Here is a 5,997-nt window from a genome sequence, read left to right as displayed (position 1 = left end):
TGCGTTGAAGGAGCTGGGGGCAGCGCGGTCGAGATCTGTGTAGGTGGTTGGGGGTCGGAACTGCTCAGGCGGCGATTTGGGGATCTGAGTTTGCCTTTTCAGATGGAGGTCGCAGGTTACCGTTTGGAAGGGCGGCTAGGTTGACGTTACTCGTGTTTTTATGATAGAGACCAATGCGATGCTATCGGCTCTTTTTGGAGATTTTGTGACTTTGACTATCGGCAAAACAATTGACTGGAAATGCTTCTTCATTAACAAAGGAGGGTTTTTTACAATGAAGAGCCGATTGCTCAAAGAGGAACAAAAGAAGAGCCGATTGCTCGCATACTACTGATGCTATGTCACTAATCCTCGCTGCCCTCGTCGTCGGCATCGTAGCTGTCACCGGCGCTGCTTCCGGAGAACTCCTCGTCACTGCTGCTCCAGCCCTCGACCGGAGCTTCTTCCTCTGCGTCGTCATCGTCATCTTCACTATCTACCCAAACACGGGGGCGCTTCGCCGGCGGGTATCCAGTGGAGGAGGAGGAATCATCTTCCTCCTCTTCTTCCTCCGCATCCTCGTCTTCCTCTTCCTTGTCATAGGAAGTGGGATTCCTCCAGGAGGAGAGGTCATCCTCGTTTTCGCTCTCCAGTTCCCCTTCAACGAGGAGGTGGAGGTCGCCCTCCTCATCGGTCAGGGGCATGTCGCCGTCTGACATAAGATCGAAGTCCCACTCGGGCTCCGATATTGGCTCGCTTGGGGAAGAAGATTGGAAAGAAATGCCGGAGGAGACGGAGGGAGAAGAAGACATTGCTACAGGGAAAGAGGGTTTTTTAGTGCCGATAGCGAGAACAGAGGAAGGGGATGAAGGAGGCTAGTCAATCGGCACAGTTTAATAAGGAGGAGCCTAATGGGGGATTTAAAGCCATTGCGGTTTCCAAGGAAATGGTGCTAAAGTTATCAAGTTTTACAAGAAGTTGAGGAGACAAGACATCATGATAAAGGATACTGCAACGGTTCTGCCATGACATGACCCGACGAAGAAAAAACGGAGTGATTTTGGAATTGATAATTCCAAAACCAGGGGGGCATGTGTTATCACCAGAATTTGACCAAGTCAGAGGTGGGCCACGATCAAGATGGGCTTGAAGATTATATACGGAGGAAATACGTAGATCGGCCTTATATGCAAAGTTGGGCTAGATTGCCCATATATCTGTAATGTAATAGATCGTATCTTAGATAGAATTTTACCCGTGCACGGTTAGGTGCACGCCTAAATTAGAAAGTCCGCTGGACTATAAATATGTACTAGCAAATGAGGGCGCGGCGGCACGCCGCGCTAACTATGGAGATGATGGTTGAAATATGTAGAAGCATTTTTTTTTTGTTTAAGTAGTGAGTTGTAGGATGGTTGTTCATAATATTTGATACTGGAGATGATGGTTGTAATATTTAGGACCATATTTGTTTTCTGTGTATAATTTACCTGTTGCAGACATTTGTGTTCTAGGATTTTTATTTTGGTCCTAATTGTCAGATAAATCATCTGTCAAGAAATCATGTAGATGCATGTGGTACATGTATGGGACCTCGTCGCAAATTTCATTGCACCATCGAAGATAAAACTGACTATGCAATCCCTGGAAGTCATTGTATCCATAGGACACTTGGTAACCGGAGCCTAAAAACATAGACCACAATTGTTGAAAAACCTTGTTGATAATTTTTACTTGAAGGGCAATCAGTATTTACCAAAGTCACCTCTTCTTCGTCAGATAAAAGGAGGCTGATTCCCATGCCTTTGCCAACCGTGTTGGGAATCACGACTATTGGGCTCCTTGTGAAATGCTAGGCTTTGTCATCCTCTATGCAGCCAGCATCTATGCAGTCACGGGGCTTCTCACCTTCCGTATGATAGGAAGTATAGATGGCTCAGATGGTTTCGATGTTGAGTTTTGATTAAACCGACTCCTCGGTGCTTCTTCTTCTCTGATGTCCATTCTAAGCAAGGAAGAACCCAGACTTAGTAAGAATGCGTTTTTTGAAGGGGCGTGCTGAGCGTCCCCCGGGGGATCAAACTCCCGATCCCCCGGGTCGCCAGCCCTCGGATGGAGCTGATTCAAGCCGTCGGATGGGTCAACGCTCCCGGCCAACAAAAAAAGAGTGAAAAACGCACCCAGCAGGAATCCAGCCGCCCGCGTCTTCGGTACCCCCGCCGCTCGCTACTCCGGCTTGAAAACGCCGCCGCCAACGCCTCCCGCCGCTCCCCCATTGCTTGCAGAAGCTGCGCGAAGCTGCGCTTCTGTGTGCCTTAAGAGGTACACGGCTGTTGCCAGGGAATATGCCATCATCTCGCCGCCTAAGAAGATGTCGAGTCACATCGTCGCCGGAGAAGACGAGCTCTCACGGCCTGCTGTAGCAGCGGCGACGCCAGTATGTAGCAACGCCGGCAGCCTGATGTAGCAACGGCGGCGACTGCACGTAGCAACAGCGGCGGCCTGATGTAGCAACGGCGGCGCCCGTATGTAGCAGCCACGACGGCCTGTTGTAGCAACGGCGACGGCCTGTCGTCTCGTCGCCGAAGAAGATGCCGTCACATTGTTGTCGGGGAAGACGAGCTCTCACGTCCATCACATGCAGCAACGGCGGCGCCCGTATGTAGAAGCAGCAGCAGTCTGAGGTAGCAGAGGCGGCGGTCCGAGGTAGCAGCGGCGGCGGCATGATGTAGCAACGGCGGCGCCCGTATGTAGCAGCCACGACGGCCTGTTGTAGCAACGGCGACGGCCGCATGTAGCAGCCGCGGCGTCCTGAGGTAGCGGCCACGGTGGCCTGAGGTAGCAACGGCGTCGCGCCCTTGCAGCAACCCCGTGCCGGCCTTGAAGCACTCGTCGGCGGCGAGCAGGGCGAGCTCCTGATGGTGATTGCCTCCTTGGCCTTGCCGCCTTGCCTCTCTCCGGCGCGTCAGCGCCACCCTCCGCGGCGGGATCTGATGGTAGAGGTGGGGGCGGCGCTCGTGCTGCGGTGGCGGTACAAGGGCCGAGCGAATGTTTCGGAGTTTGCGGAGGAGGAGAAGGACGAGCTCAAGTCAGTCGCGCGGGAGCTGGACGTCGGCGCCCGGGAGCTGCTGCCGCCGGAGAAGGAACGCGCAGAGGTCGATGAGGAGGACGGCGGAGCTTGGAGCGGGCTTCGGCCACAGCATCGTGAAAAGGATAAGGTGGAGAAGATGGGGACGGTATGGTTGGGCCCTTAATTTCCGCCACGTCAAGGACACGCGTCACGCTGGGGAGGCGGAGGATCGTGAAACAGTTATCCCCCGGCTGAACCGCAGCGTTTTCCTTTTTTGAAACTACTTTAGAGGTCATAAAGCTACATATATTTATTGATGAAAAAATAGAAAACTTCCAAATATTGATTTGCAATAATTCAATAATAGATCCCTAGATCTAAGTAACAAAAAAGACAACTTCCTATGCTAAAGCTCATATTTCTGGCACCTTTTAGAAGCAGCCAACATGCCCTGTAGCCTCAAGAAAAGAGTATTTAATAGACTATTATAAGGACAAATGCTTAAAAAAGGAAGTAATACATCTAAGGTAACAACCGGCTTGGAAATGATAGCATGTTACCTTGGGAATATATATATGTTCAATGTATTGACTAAGACACATCTAGATGATGACATGAGATACTTGGTTCTATTAAATTGAATTGTGTTCTATGTTGACAAATTGGAATAAGTAGTTATCTTCAGAAACTCATATAAACAGCTCGGAAGCATCTTTCTAATATTAACTGTCTAAAAAAGAAAAAAAGGACAACCAGCGGTTACAGAACAGTCAAATACCTTATCCACCTTGATTAATATAAAAGGACGCAAAACATGGTTCAGGAGGTTTCCTTGATGGCTAGTGTAAACCGTATGCAGACTATAATCCAGGAGATTATAGCATATTAATGAATTAGCATGTATGAGAATTGTTCCTTCGCAATATTGGGAGGTAAATTAACTATACATTGTAAGAAACATGAATCTAATGGCGGTGGCATGACAAATATTGTTGATGCGTAAGGAGAAGTTCAGATATAGGAGCATCTATTTACCTTTCTCCACAAAGGCAACATTTTAAGATTATCGAGCATAAAAAAAAGAAAAAATTATACGGGAGAAAGTGTATATGATATATAAGTTAGTGCAATATACTAATTAATAGATAAGTAAATAAAGACACCTCATCCAATATGGCTGATATAAAGTGTATGCAAACACGGTTCACAAGGCCCACACATTACTTATGAATTAGTACATATGAAAATTATTATTTTGTGGGATCATCCACTCTGATTAATATAAAATGATGCAAAACATGGTTCATGACGCTTCCATGCTGACTGGTAGATTCCGAAGATCATGTAAATTCATGAATTGGTTTGCATGATAATTATTACTTGGTGAGATTGCAAGGTAAAATAATTTATATATTGCAAGAAATATAGGTTTAAGGGTGGTGGCAAGACAAATATTTTTGATGCACAAAGGAAAGTTTAGATATAGGAGCACCCATTGATCTTTAATACAATATGCAAGTAAAGTATAGTTCGGAAGATTCGGCATACTTATGAATCAGTACAGATGAAAATTACTCACTGATGTGGGAACACAAGGTCAAACAAATCATACAAAACAGGAAACAAGAGTGTAAGTGTAATGGTATGAAAAAAATTATCATATGCAAGAAGATTTCCAGATATAGAAGAATCGGTTTATCTTCGTTCACGAAGGCAACATTCTAAAATAACCGGGGACAAAAAAAAGAAGGAAAACAACATGGGAGATGGTGTGCACAATGCAAGGCAGTTCAATATAATGTTTCAGATCATAAAATAGTAGGAAAAGCAACATGGGAGATGGCGTGCACAATGCAAGGCAGTTCAATATAATGTTTCAGATCATAAAAGTATAAAACAGTACCTCATCAACAATAAAGTCTAGCTCATAAAAATTCTGCTTTGTTTGCTGATCCTTACACTCCCATATTTGAGCAACACACACAAGAACCTTCCAATTGAATCCTCAGAGCGAGAAATGTTTTAGCGTCGAGACTTGCACATTTAGCACCTTTCGGTCTGTATTTAAGCGAAAATGTCGAGCAGAGAATTGTAGGCGGCATACCAAAGAGTGAAGATCTAATTACACAATAATGAAAATATGTTTAAAATAGAATAAGTTCTTAGGATGATTTTGTTCAACTTTGTTTTGGGAAATTCTGCTCAGCACATCAGTAAGGAAATTAGGATGATGAAAGAGTTCGTACCAGTTTGAGAACACCAAAACACTCCATACATCTCAGCACCAACATAGTGTAGGTGTCTTGCAAGTGAAATAGCAAATGGGGTCGATTCAGTTGTTATCTATGTTCATATTGTTCTAATACAAAATCATTTGTGTTGTATAAAAAGAAAAGGGAAATACATAAGTTAGTTGTAATGATTTTAAAAGAAAGAGAATATGTAGGCTACAAATTGAAGTTGACTACCTAGCACGAAACGTGGGATACCTATCAAAATGGCTGGTCCCTAAACCAAAAAGAAAAGGTACAATGGTTGTACAAAAGTCATATCTCTATGGGAGGCTCATAAAACCATAATAGAAAGTACAATGTTGCGTTTTGCTAAAGCACACTAATGAAGCTTCCAATAAATAACAAAGATGCCTTTTAAGTTGTATTTACTTTGAGGCTTCCTATCATTTAGCGTTACTAACCAGAGGAAGCCTCACCCCACGTGAGAGACTTTACTCACTGATGTGGGAACACAAGGTCAAACAAATCATGCAAAACAGGAAACATGAGTATAAGTGTAATGGTATGAAAAAAATTATGATATGCAAGAAGATATCCAGATATAGAAGATTCGGTTTATCTTCGTTCACGAAGGCAACATTCTAAAATAACCGGGGACAAAAAAGAGAGGAAAAACAACATGGGAGATGGCGTGCACAATGCAAGGCAGTTCAA

Source organism: Lolium rigidum, chromosome 4 (genome assembly GCF_022539505.1).
Source record: "Lolium rigidum isolate FL_2022 chromosome 4, APGP_CSIRO_Lrig_0.1, whole genome shotgun sequence".
Classification (NCBI taxonomy): domain Eukaryota; kingdom Viridiplantae; phylum Streptophyta; class Magnoliopsida; order Poales; family Poaceae; genus Lolium; species Lolium rigidum.
The sequence above is the reverse complement of the archived record's forward strand: the minus strand, read 5'-3'. Positions refer to the sequence as shown.